The sequence below is a fragment of the Macrobrachium nipponense genome, chromosome 11 (genome assembly GCF_015104395.2).
Source record: "Macrobrachium nipponense isolate FS-2020 chromosome 11, ASM1510439v2, whole genome shotgun sequence".
NCBI lineage: Eukaryota > Metazoa > Arthropoda > Malacostraca > Decapoda > Palaemonidae > Macrobrachium > Macrobrachium nipponense.
The window spans coordinates 95,070,739-95,085,179 of NC_061087.1; the positions used below are offsets into that span (position 1 = coordinate 95,070,739).

Below are 14,441 nucleotides of genomic sequence, written 5' to 3' on the forward strand. Positions count from 1 at the left end.
AACAGACTGAAAATACCTTTACAAAGAAACTATCAAGTAAGCAAGCAATGAATCAGCAAAAAGAAAAATACGTATTTCTAGTGCACCAGAAAATATTAACGAGAGATTAGCACAAACAAATGAACAAGCTTGTAAACATAAAAAACAAAAAATTACAGATTACCAGAAACATACTCAACGTACCTCAACAAACAAACTATTAAGTAATCAGGTAAGGAATCAGCAAAAAGAAAGAAACAAACAAACAAACAAACGAATTCTTAGTGCATCAGATAAGGATCAAGATAACGAACCGATGACGAATCAGATATCAAATTAATCAGAGTTGAGTTGAATATAGAATTTAGGCCAAAGGCTAAGCACTGGGACCTATGAGGTCATTCAGCGCTGAAATGGAAATTGGCAGTAAAAGGTTTGAAAGGTGTAACGGGAGGAAAACCTCAAAGCAGTTGCATTATGAACCAATCGTTAAAAGAGGGTGGAAAGTAAGATGAAGAAAGAGAATAAGAAAGGAGGTACAGTAAAAGGAACGAAAGTGGCTGCAGCCAGGAGCCTGAGGAAGGCACGCTACAAAGAACCTTAAGTAATGCCTACAGTGCACCGCATGAGGTCCACTGGTGGCACTACCCACCTACGGGGCCAAATTAATCTGAATGAGACAGACATTTATTTATCAGACCGTTTAATTTCTCCTTCCGTCAATCGACTCATTATGACAGAAAGGGTCCGTCGGAATTTCCACGCTGAAGGGGAATCATCGATCACATTTTATCTCAGAGACCTACTTCTAGTACTTGAAGGGAATCCTTCATTCAAGGAAGAACCTTCGGTGGAAGGAGGTCACCTGGTCTCGAGGTCAAAAGGCACTGTGGACTACTTATTAATAGTTCCTGTATTTTAGTTTTTTTTTAGGGAAATACCCAGACGGGCATAAAACCCAAATCAATATAGGCTACTGAGACAAATATATTTGTTACTGGAATTTTTGTCACATAAATTTATGGTAAGCGACTTTATTTCTTTTTTTCTTTTTTAGGGAAATACCCAGATGGGCATAAAACCCAAATCAGTACAGGCTACTAAAACAAATCTATTTGTTATTTGACTTTTTGTGAAATAATTTTATGGTAAGCTTTTTTTTTTCTTTTTTTTATGAAAATACCCAGATGGGCACGACGCTTCAAATCATATAGGCTGTAACAAGATCCCATTTGTTACTGGGGATTTTCTTGTTTAATAAATTAATGGTAGCGACTTTAGGTTTATTATTATTAATTTTTTTTTTTTTAATGGAAATACCCAGATGGGCACGACGCTCAAATCAGTATAGGCCACTGTAACAGATCTATTTGTTACTGGATTTCTTGTTCAAATAAATTAATGGTAAGCGACTTTATGTTTATTATTATTAATTTTTTTTTTATGGAAATACCCAGATGGGCACGACGCTCAAATCAGTATAGGCCACTGTAACAGAATCATTTGTTCTGGATCTTGTTAAATATTTGGTTCGACTTTAATGTTTATTATTATTAATTTTTTTTTTATGGAAAATACCCAGATGGGGCAACGACGCCTCCAAAATCAGTATTTGCGGACTTTAATGTACAGATTATTTATTTGTTTAATGATTATTTTTTTTTTTTATGTATGGGCACGGACGCTCCAAAATCAGTATAGCCACTGTAACAGATCTATTTGTTACTGGATTTCTGTAAAATAAATATGGTAGCGACTAGTTTAACAGTATTAATTTTTTTTTTTTAGAAATACCCAGATGGGCACGACGCTCAAATTCAGTATAAAGGCCATGGTAACAGATCTATTTATGACTAAAAAATTTATGATTTATGTTTATTATTATAATTTATGGAAATCCCAGATGGGCACGACTCAAATCAGTATAGGCCACTGTAACAGATCTATTTGTTACTGGATTTCTTGTTAAATAAATTTATGGTAAGCGACTTTATGTTTATTATTATTAATTTTCTATTTTATTGAAATACCCAGATGGGCATGACGCCCAAATCAGTATAGGCTACTGAAACAAATCTATTTATTACTTGACTTTTTGTTAAATAAATTGATGGTAAGCGATTTCGTTTTTATTCATTTATTTATTTATTTTTTTGAGAAATACCCAGATGGGCATGACACGCAAGTCTATAAGCCACTGAAACAAACCTATTTGTTACTGGACTTTTTGTTCAATAAATTGTTAATAAGCGACTTCAAGAAACAAGAAATACAGAGTAAAGAAAATTAAAACATTCCGGAAGTGAATGTTACGAATAATTAATCAAAATTGTCGAGCCTCGATACGTGACTTCTACGCATCATTTTGTACGACTTCTAATGAAATCAAATCTGTAAACAGTAGATTATTGCAGTTAGTATAATGGAGTAATTAAATGCTCTTGTGCATGTAATTCTGTGCATAAAACAAAACAAACAAGGCGTGATCCGATCTTCAGCTTACTCAGAACGTGTGCAAGATTTTCACCTCACACATAAGTTGTAAACATTTTATTCTTAAATTCATGGAAATTAAATCTTGCCAAAATCTACGATCAAATAGAGCGTTGTTTCACCCAACGAAAATTAAAATAAATACGCTATATTTCATTAGAAATAACTTTTCTGTACTGTTTAACGTGCACATGATTTATTTTTTACATTTTCATTCTAATAAATAAATCATAAAATGTCCAATGCTAAAATTCCTGTATCTTGAACTCAATGTGAAACGCCTCTTTCAGACCTTTTTAGGCTCTTCAACAAACCAACAAGAACAACACTAACAACAACATTAACATCATAGTAGTTTGTAGGCTTACTCCCCGAGTAAGAGGAAATTAGTTTTCGTCTAATAAGCACACTAGCTCTTCGTATGACATACGCCGTATGAGTGAGGTAACATCCAGATATAATTCCTGCCTCGAACTGATGTAACGCTGCCACAGATTCCTGTATAATCACGAGAGGGACGCAATAATAAACAAGTAAATAATACGCCGAATTGTCTTCGACGCAAACGAGTTTCCCGTACAGCGTTTCATCAAAACCACCGAAAACAGATCTATCTTTCGGTGGTCTCGGTATAACGCTGTAAGAGCCGCGGTTTATGAAACTCTCAGCGGGCAGTGGTGGCCTATGTAGTTACATTGCCAGATGTACGATGATGTCTAACTTTAACATTAAATCAAATAAAAAGGTACTGAGACTAGAGGACTCTAAATTGGTATGTTTGATGATTGGAGAACAAATGATCAACATACCAATTTGCAGCCCTCTAGCCTCAGTAGTTTTTAAGATCTGAGGGCGGATGGAAAAAGTGCGGACGGACAGACATAACCACATCATTAGGTTTCTTTTACATAAAACAAAAATTGACTCGAGACAGCCTTATAGCAACCGTGACCCGCTAATAAATTCGATTATCTTCAGCAGTTACGGTATACTGAAGGCTACACAGATAACAAAATTATGAATTACCTTAATAATGTAATATACGTGTGTGTGAACGCATGTTCATTATTATATTAATAAAGGAAAAAGTGCTTTAATTTTGCTTTGAAATGACGTATAAACATTTCGCTAACGTTGGCATACAACTACATCACTCCTTTCTTTAAGGTGAGCATAACCAACTTACAGGCAGCACAAGACAAAGCTTTAATTCAGCTTTTAGGAACTTAATTGACTGGACAGAAAGCCTGATTAAAGATTCTGGCCGTATTGGAACAAGATCATTAGTCACACATATAAAGGTTGAGATTGAGGGGCCACTGGGGATAGAGTTGAAAGTATACACAAAAAGAAAGTCTACCCTATTTTTTGGAATGGGGCAAATACCCTGGGGCGTTAACGAGACGTCAGTGTTGTTTATATAAACTGACGAAGGGGCATTGGGCATCAAGTCTCAAATATCAATCTTTAAATAATTCCTTTATACATTTTTACAAATGTTGAAGCTTGTCTTTGATCTTGACATTATTATTATTATTATTATTATTATTATTATTATTATTATTATTATTATTACTTGCTGGAAGAAGACCTTCATTAATACAGGTTTTATTGAAAACAATGGCTATTTCTTATGTACTGAAACTGGCTAGTAAAACGTCAACTGGGGCATTCATGTAAAATATCGTGGTAATAGTCAATTTGAATATATCATGCAAAATGCAGTACAAGTTACGCTAAAGATACAATTTGTACCACATTTTGTATAATATATTGAATTTGACAAATACCACCTTTTTTAAATGAATGCCCCATTTGGCGTTTTAATAGCCAATTTGAATAAAGCAGAAAAGTCAGTAATAAAACCTGTAGTATTATCATTATTACCCAACAAACGCACATTATAGTAGATTCACATCAACCGTACATTTGATGTCTAGGCCAGTTCCTTCCGACGCTCCTAATTGGCTGTTGATAAGCCAATCACAGGACTGGAAACTCTCAGTCTCTCTCGAGAGTTCACATGGGTAGGATCTAGTATGTTCCACCTCTCCTGAGAGATATACGTCTTTCAAAAGCGCCCCTCAGGAGAGGTGGAACATACATCCTGCCTATGTGAAATCGAGAGAGAGACAGAGTTTCCAGCCCTGTGATTGGCTTATTAAAAGCCAATCAGGAGCGTCGTAAGGGACTGGCCTAGACGTCAAATGATGCCTAAAAGAGATTTCACAGCGGAGACCGTGACGACATCACCACCAAGAGATGTAATCGCCTAAAAACACGACAATCCATCCCATCACGGTTGACTTAAATAACAGGGAAAGGAAGGCCTTAGCCGAAGCTAATAAACGAGGTGGAGTGACAGGGATTAAAGAAGGGAAAATGGATGTGGAGAACAACGTTTATGTTTTTGTACAAATACATACACTGTATACATAACCTCCAAGACCTGTCAGGAATGAGGCTGTTGAAGGAGGAGTATGAGGAACGCTTTGATGAGATTAGCCGACTCCTCTTACCTTGTCTCTCCTCCTCCTCCTCCTCCTTCTCTCCCCCTTCCTTACCCTTCTCCTTCTCCCCCACCCCCTCCTTCTCCTTTTCTTCTTTTTCTCCTCCTCATCCCCCTCCTATTTCTTCTTCTCCTCCTCTTCCTTTTTCTTCTTCTTCTCCTCTCCATCCTATTTCTTCATCTTCTCCTCCTCATCCCCCTGCTATTTCTTCTCCTCATCCTCCTCCTCCTCCCCCCTCCTATTTCTTCTTATCCTCCTCCCCTCCCTCATATTTCTTCTTCTCTTCCTCCTCTTCTTCTTCGTCACCCTCCTCCTATTTCTTCTTCTTCTTCTCCTCCTCCCCATCCTTCTATTCCTCCTCTTCCTCTTCCTTCGCCCCATCCTCCTACTCCTCCTCTTTCTTCTTCTCCTATTCTTTTCCTCCTCCTATTTCTTCTTCTCCTATTCCTCCTCCTCCTCCTATTCCTATATTCCTTTCCCCCTCGCATCCTTTCTTCCTCACCTTTCAACTCCCTATTCATTGATTCATTGCATCGACCTACCACTTACATTCCCTTCTTCTACTCACTCTGACTTCGAGATAGAAGCCAGCAAATATTAAACAATATTTGCTAATTTATTGAATTTGTCTGCTTGTCTATTTAATAATCAAACTACACCAAAGCCTGATTTAGTAGTTTTAAATATACGCTAAAAAAAAAGACTTATGGGAAATCTTATTAATAATCTTCATGTAGGCCTAATCCTCACACACAAATACACTACTCCATAAGCAGCATCACTAAATAATTTGACAAAGAATAGTTAAAGAGAATTGAAATTATTGAGTAACAACCGACCTTAACTGTAGCAAAATCAATATTTTAAAAAATATACATATATATATAATTTTTAATATTTCTTACTAAAACAATGAACACACAACTGGCATCTCTATCAAAACCATAAAAATAATTCAATGAAAACGAATCACAAAATCTTAAATAAAGTTTTAATTAATGAACAAGACCTAGCTTGAACTAGGGTATACGAAGGCCAATGGGTACAGATATCCAACGGCCCCCATTCGCCCTCCCCCAAGCCCCACTACTCCCCCCAAAACGATACCCCAGTGGGACCCATCAGAAGCTGAGGCACAAGAGAGAATAGTTGTTGAGAAGCAGCGTCTGCCCTTCGAGTTCATCTTAAATTGAACAGTGACGGTAATCTCCTTTCCATGCAATAAACCACGGGAGGGGAGTGCGAGTGGTCATTAAACTCAACTTAAAAATAGAGCAGGAGTATTTTATAAACGCAATTTAAAAACACGTCTGGTTATCAATGCACCTACACACACACACACACACACACACACACACACACACACACTATATATATATATATATACACACATATATATATATATAAAATGTATACATTTCTTATATAAAAGTATACATATATGTAGGTAAATTCTTCTGTTAAAACTGGATATATACGTCTCAAGTATTAAAGGCCCCTTATAACACTCTGGTTTAAAACTAACTACTAAATTTCGGTGGACTAACTTCCACCGAAATATAGTCCTTAGTTTTAAACCAGTGTGTTTTAATGGGCCTTCTATACTTGATATATATATATATATATATATATATATATATATAGATATATAATATATATAGAGACTATATTTATTGTAGACACTTTTGGCATTGTGGTTAGCCACCTCGCTCCTGGACAAAGAGATTGGCTACTGCCATTTTCTAAGAATTCCTCTTGAAAATATTTGGCAGGTCGTAGCAACGGTTAGGAAGGGCTTGGGTCCAGCAACTTCACTCAATAGTCTTATTATGTACTATATATATATAATATATCTATATATATATATCAATATATAATAAAATAAAATAAAATAAAATAAAAACTAAAAAAAATTTAAGCCATCCACTTAAAGGTGAAATGAATACATAAGTAGTATATACAAAAGTCCCTCTTGCACTTCGTATTATTGCTTTTTCCTCTCTCTCTCTCTCTCTCGTCTCCTGTTTCATCTTCTCTCGCATTTTCATCTCTCGCTCCTCTATTCTCTCTCTATCTCTTCCGCCTCCTCTCTCTTCTCCTTAGAGCCAGCTTATCAAATACCCACTCAAGGATCAGGGGCCACACACTTAAGTAGGAGCCAAGTTGCTTTTTTATCTTAACAATCAGGGAGTTAGTTGCAGGATCGACTCTCTCCCCATGGACGCAGAGGTTCAAAACTTAATAGATGCTATTCTGAAATACCTTTCTTCCTCGCTTTCAAGTTTTCTGGAATGTTTCATAGTTTTCTTCATATACGTATGTATCCATGTATATTTGGTTATTTTTTAAGATCTGGTATGCTTCTTTTATCTCTATTCGCTATTCTGTTGCCTCTTGTGGGAATTCTACTTTTTTTAAAGTACACTTGACATGTTTATTGACATTTTCGATTGGTTTCTTTCCTTATACTTACAAGCACAATATAAATTCAGCAGCTAGCGTCTTCATACAGTGGAAAAATCAATCTGCTTTCTTCATCAGAAACAAAATACAACAAGCAAATGCACATACGAACAAGCAGAAAAATACACACACATACGTACACAACAAACCTTCTTCCGTGAATGGTCGTTTTCGCAGTATGCAGGGCAGTTTACAAACATCACTAAAAATACCGGCAAGTCTTACACTTCACCGACACAGGATGTATTTTCAAATGATGTCTCCTTGGCACATGCCAAGATGCTTCGTCAAATCACTTCCGATTCAATGACGAGCCATTATTGCCATGATAATTAGCGGAGACAATTAGCCGGGACCTTGAATGACGACGCCAGATGTCTGGTGCGTGCGCGCGGCGGGGGATCGGGCATAGGGCATAAGACTTAGGCATTTGGGGCATGTGACGTGAAGGAAAGGACCAAGAATAATATTCTTTCCTTTTTCATCTCCTTATTTATGTTTGTATTGTGTTTTTACGTTGCATGGAATCAGTGGTTATTCAGCAACGGGACCAACGGCTTTACGTGACTTCCGGATCACGCCGAGAGTGAACTTCTATCACCAGAGATGCACATCTCTCACACCTCAATGGAATGGCCGAGAATCGAACTCACGACCACCGAGGTGGGACGCCAACACCATACCAACAACGCCACTGAGGCGCTTCTCCTTATTTATGCTTTCCTTCACACACACACACACACATACACACACACACACACACACACACACACATATATATAATATAGTATATATATATAGATATATATATATATATATATATATAAATTCTTCTGTTAAAACAGGATACATCTCAAGTATATAAGGGCATATGTCCCGCTATCCTATGTTTCGCTAATGTAAGTCCTTCAATCATTCACTGCTTCATAAGGGTGGGAGTTAGTCCGCCGAAATATAGTCTTTAGCTTTAAACTAGTGTTTAAATCGGCCATTTATACTTGAAAGATATATATATATATATATATAATAAAGAAAAAAACTCAGAACTACGTCAGCTTGACAAATTTATTCTAACGATGATTAAAGGAAAATAATAATAATGCAGATTACTAAGCGACAATAGAGGAATAGCACAAGGGAACTGATGAGCTCCCCAAATACTCTTCTATCCTTCAAGGCTTCAAAATCCTCCCACGGCGGAAACAAATTACTCGGCAGGACGGAAATATACTATAGTGGATTCGCATCAACCGTGCATTTGATGTCTAGGGCAGTCCCTTACGACGCTCCTGATTGGCTGTTGATAAGCCAATCACATTGGCTGCTGGAAATTCTCAGTCTCTCTCGAGAATTCACATAGGCAGGATGTATGTTCCACCTCTCCTGAGGGATACTTTAGAAAGACGTATCCCTCAGGAGAGGTGGAACATACACCCTGCCTATGTGAACTCTCGAGAGAGACTGAGAGTTCCCAGCCCTGTGCCTCGAGGGAAAGGCTAAAAACAAGTTAGGGATGTTGTTAACTCAATGTCTTATGGAAGGAAGGAATATAAGTTTTAGGCTAGAGGCCGAACGCTGGGACCTGTAGGGTCATTAAGCGCTGAAAGGGATATTAAGAGTTTAGGAGCTTTGAAAGGTGTAACAGTAGGAAAACCTCAAAGCAGTTGCACTACGAAACAATTGTTAGAAGGTGGAAAGTCAGAAGAAAGAAAAGAATATGAACGGAGGTACAGTAAAAGGATTGTTATGAGGGGCAGCTAGGGGCCGAAAGGACTCTGCAAGAAACCTTAAGTGATCCCCACAGTGCAACGCGTGAGGTCCACTGTTGGCATTCCCTCCTTACGGGGTAAATGTCTCATTTTATATATGAACCAGCAGTTACCACACACCCCACTCATTATGACGCATCAAGACAAACGAAGCCATCAAGTAAACTTTAGTCAGTGGCCACCGTCACCGCGAGGCCAGCATGTGATCATATAGGTCTTCTGTCAAGCAACAGCGTCACAGCGCAAGAATGACGGAATTGTCCTCTGCTCTCGTCGAGCAATAACTCGGACGAAACCGCATTCTCGAAGGCATGACATCACGAGCAACTGATCAAGGAGGAGGATGTTTGTTCAGGAACCATTACCTAAGCCTCCAACCCTGCATGTGGTCCTCCTCAAGGAGGTCCCTTCTCACTTCCACCCCCTTACCCAATTAATCGAGGGGTTAAGTCTCCTCGTCCCACCTACCCCTTGGATCCTCAGCCTACCCCACCTCTAGAGAGTGACAGAGACAACTGGATGATTGAATATCACCTACCGCGAGTCTGGGATGATTAATGAAGAAGGCTGGCGTCTAAAGATGTTGCTAAATATTATAGCTCTTTCTGTAAGTCGTTATTATCAAAGACATTTTAATTCTTCGTTGGAGGAGTCGGTTACGTGCTCGTCTACCGGTCTCATGGTCCGAGTTCAATTCCCCTCTCTGCCAGCGCGGAATCAGAGGAATTTATTTCTGGTTATAGAAATCCATTTTTCGATGTGGTTCGGATCCCACAATAAGCTGTAGGTCCCGTTGCTAGGTTACCAATTGGTTCCTAGACACGTAAACATATCTAATCCTTCGGGCCAGCCCTTGGAGAGCTGTTAATCAGCTCAATGGTCTGGCAAAACTAAGATATGCCTAACTTACTTATCACTGTAACTGTTTTCTTATACAGGGTTGTTGTCTGTTCATCGATATACCTTTTTGGATAACAGTCTATGACCGTCCCATTTATCATCCATATTTACAAGGTTCCCATACAAATACTTATATAAATAAAAGTCATTCGCCATCTCTATTACCATGTACTATATTGACAAAGTTCCCAAAATTCTCCATTGAAAATGGAAGAAGAAGAAGAAGGAAGGGTCCAAATACAAATAAAAGCCTTAATCAAAAGCGTATACCATATTAGCTAACACGCATAAGTCGGAACGTCACAGTACTGATAGCGGGGTTTAAGATTTCAAAGGCTTCCCTCATTGCAGTAGAGAACGGTTCCATTTCGTTCCGTCCATTAGAAAGAGGAAATGCCTCACGTCATGGGAAAGAGCCTGCGTGGGTGGAGGGGTAGTGGGAGGTCTTGAGATGGAGGTGAGGGCTAGAGTCAGAGAAGCGGGGGTTAGACTGAGGGGTGGGGGGGCCTAGCATTATAAGTGGTACTACTTCAGTTGACCGAAGGCACCGGTGTTCAGTTTTCAATTTTCTCACTCCACCTTCCCCCCGTCCCCCACCTCTCTCTCTCTCTCTCTCTCTCTCTCTCTCTCTCTCTCTGTCTGTCACGTCTCACATTGAATCTTTAATGATCAAAGGATATGGTTTCAGGACATCGCCAGCTTGTCTGAATCATATTTATTTCTTTTTACTATTTTTTTTTAAACAAGTGATTAGCAAGACCTTATGATATACACAATGGCTACAGTATAATTGAAAATTTATTTTTAATCAGAGAGTTGCAATATTTCGGAATATCTCCAACGCAAAATGATTTGACAGAACGACGGTAAAGCGCGGTATAGACTTTTGGGTCGAGCAGAAAATATTTTATTCAAAGAACAAGAACAAATATACAATTCTCAAACATATTATAATATCTCTCCAGACGATCACAATCTTGAACTGTTTTGACTGCTAATAATGCGATATAATTAGTCACTGGCTAATTATATCGCTTAATAATGCGATCGTACATACACTTGTCAGAAGCTCTCAATTACATTCAATTTCATTCGCTCTCTCCAAACTTTCTCTTTACTTAAAGGCAAGGGAGATTCTTAAGCGACCACAAAAAGAGGGCTAAACTTTTCGAACAATATATCACTATGTCTGGAAAAGACTGTATATTAGCTATTCTTTGTCTGTGTCTTTCGAGGACTAGGACAAATAACGATGTTTGTGAATATATATATATATATATATATATATATATATGTATATATATATATATATATATATATATATATATATATATATATATATCAAGAGAGAGAGAATATAGGGAAAATTCTTCTCGCAGTGACTATGGCACCTTGAAAAAGATGAAGAGGGAAAGTGGAGGTACTTGAAAACACACTATGAGGGCGAGATTCTTGAGAGCGAATGATATAGGTGACATTCTAGGAAAACTGACTCAGGAGAGACGCCATTGTGAATGAAGGCCTCCGTTTGAAGTGGGGTTAAGTCAGAGGTCTGCTACGCATCTCTATCGGTATTGAGTTCAAGGACGAACTTCTGAAGGATATTTGGGAACGAGAGTAAAAGATTGTGGTGAAAGTTTTTAAAACAAAAGGAGAATATGAGTGGAAGGGGATATCTGCGACGTCTGCATAAGGTGCCTAAGATAATGAGTTTTGATCATCGTAACGTGGCGTGGAAAATGTTTTCAAGTATCAATGAATAAAAAACAATTTCAAAAAGCATGTCAATAAATATAATGAATGGACGAAGATTACCAACTGATTTAGTAGACACCCTAGGAATATAATTAAGATGGATTTTTTATTTATTTATTTATTTATTTTTGTCTACAAAAAACATTCTGAACCCAAAGACAAATCAAGTTCATTTCGCGAATGCACCCAGATCCTAATATTTTGTTTCTTTAAAATGAATTTTCTTAGGAATTTAAATGATATTTCATAAACTTGTCCCTGGCCAATGTCCAATTTCCTTATATCATGTCACCCGGTCACTAAATGTATTTCCATTATTATTATTATTATTATTATTATTATTATTATTATTATTATTATATTATTATTTCGTACTCGTGACATATTCGTTTATCAATTCTCTGATTTTTAAAAAATCTCCACAGGATGCTTTTCCTTAACTTCTTCCAGATTTCCTTAACTTTTCGAGAATAATCACAACTGCAAAAAGAGTCACTTCAAATCGTAAAACAGTTCGAAAACTGACCTAAAATACATACTAGTTCGAAAGTATCATTGGAAAAAGGATCGAAAACAGGGCCACAAAAGCAAAACCTCGGAAACAGTAGTATTTGAAAAATCAAAAACAGTATTATTTGAAAAATCTAAAATAGATATTTGCTTGGAGGCAGAAGATTTCAAACAATGGTAATTCTATCTGAAAAAAAAAAAAAAAAAAACGCAATGCGCCGTCTTTAGTACCAACCGCTCGGGGATGAACGTTCAAACGTGCACAGAAGACGATAAATTTATCAAATTATCTCATCTGCACTGCATTATACTATACACACTTTACTATATTGATCAGCTCGGCTAGAGAAAAAATATTAATAAACGATAACTCCGGGCGGACCTCTTCTGTAGAAATACCGAAAAAAATATTCGAAATCTGAATAATTATTTGCCATTTAATTGTAACTGCTAGAACAAACAACCGTTCGAAACACCACTTCATCGAGACAAAATAATGTTTTTATCTTTATAACTGACGACAACTGGTAAAAAATGCACGAGCAACCATTATAATAAAAAATAATAAAATGACGATCATGAATGAGCTCAGGTGATGAATTATTGTGCTACCCTATATCTCAGGCATACCACGTAAATACTGATGCTCATAACATTATGCTACAGGTAATTATACCATATCTTGTATATTGTAAGTGATATAAGAGGTTACAATTCAAATTCAACGGCCAATCTATATGGAAACAGAGGTTTTTAATTATGCAGGCTAAGGATATTTACCGATTTACCGACAACTAAAAAAAAAAAAAAAAAATACTAGGCCTACCCTTTAATCAAATTACTCTCAACACTCACCATCAGCTGGAGAAGGCGGCAGCTGTCCTTCAGCTGCAGACAGCTGCAATCCAGTCATTAACTCTCCGTAATCCTTCATAGCCCAATCTTAACTTAAATACTTTGGTCCCGAATGTCAGCTGAATCCATTACGCGTTCTTAAACAATTCTCGTAGGGGAACGCCTAGATCTTATAGTTGGTAACAAGGTAACTCGATCGAATGATCATTGGACGCAAACAATAGGGTGTGTGTAATCGGTCTAAAAAGATGGTTGTGGGTTATCCACTGCAGATACTAACCCAAACTACTTTGTGGGTAATAGGCTACCCACAAATGGGTACAGAATGCCCAGACGTAACCCATGATCTACATTCTCCCTTTAGACTTTGACGTAGCCTACACCAAGAAACACGCGCTAGACTTATAAAAACATTTTTTATAAATATCAACCGTTCACTACAGTCAAACCACTAGTATGACTGTGTCCGGATAGTTGCTCTGAAACAATAATAATTGTTCAAAGAATTCACAAACACGTTAACCGAAGGAAATCAATTTCCTGTCACACGTCTGTTGGCACCAGCGTTCGAATAATTGTTTTCGAGGTACAACTAACCTGAACGTTTACAAAAGAGCGAACACGGAAGTCTAATTAATTTATTTTTTATGCTTCTTTTTTTGACGACCAAGCAAGGAAACAACGGAGTGGTTAAATTACTATCTTACGAATATAAGGCAAAACAAAAGTAAATAAACAAACACAATGTAATGAAAGCTTCAGTCGACCACGAAGCTAGATTAAGAAAACGTAAAGTTAGGAATCAGGAGGAAACAAAAGTGCAACGATCTTTTAAATTCAAAATTAGTGATTACTAATTACAAATACAAATAACGAATACTAATATTAAAATAGACGAAATGCCGAAAGTAGCACTAACGAAAGACTGAAAATAAGCGAGATATGACCAGAGCAACAGTTTCTTATTTGACAGTGAACTAAGTCTTCTAAAAATATAGGTGGAAAAAATGGCTCAAAACAATTGCCTTTATTTGACAGACTGAGTGAAGTAACAAGTCTCCATGATGAAAATAGTGTATGAACTGGAACCCTTGTTACTTGTTTACGCCAAGGAATCGTAAATACTCCAAATTAGAGAGGCTGGAACACGGAGGCACTTTGAAATGGGAGCTGTGTCATTCTAGACCCTTTCATCAGCCAGAGAAAT

General features: G+C 37.4%; 1 protein-coding gene across 1 annotated transcript in view; it reads left to right on the forward strand.

Annotated features, from left to right (window-relative positions):
• The window catches only part of LOC135207523 (uncharacterized), a 30,342-nt gene that overhangs the window by 12,402 nt on the left and 3,499 nt on the right, over positions 1-14,441 (forward strand). The gene's annotated exons all lie outside the window — the stretch shown is intronic.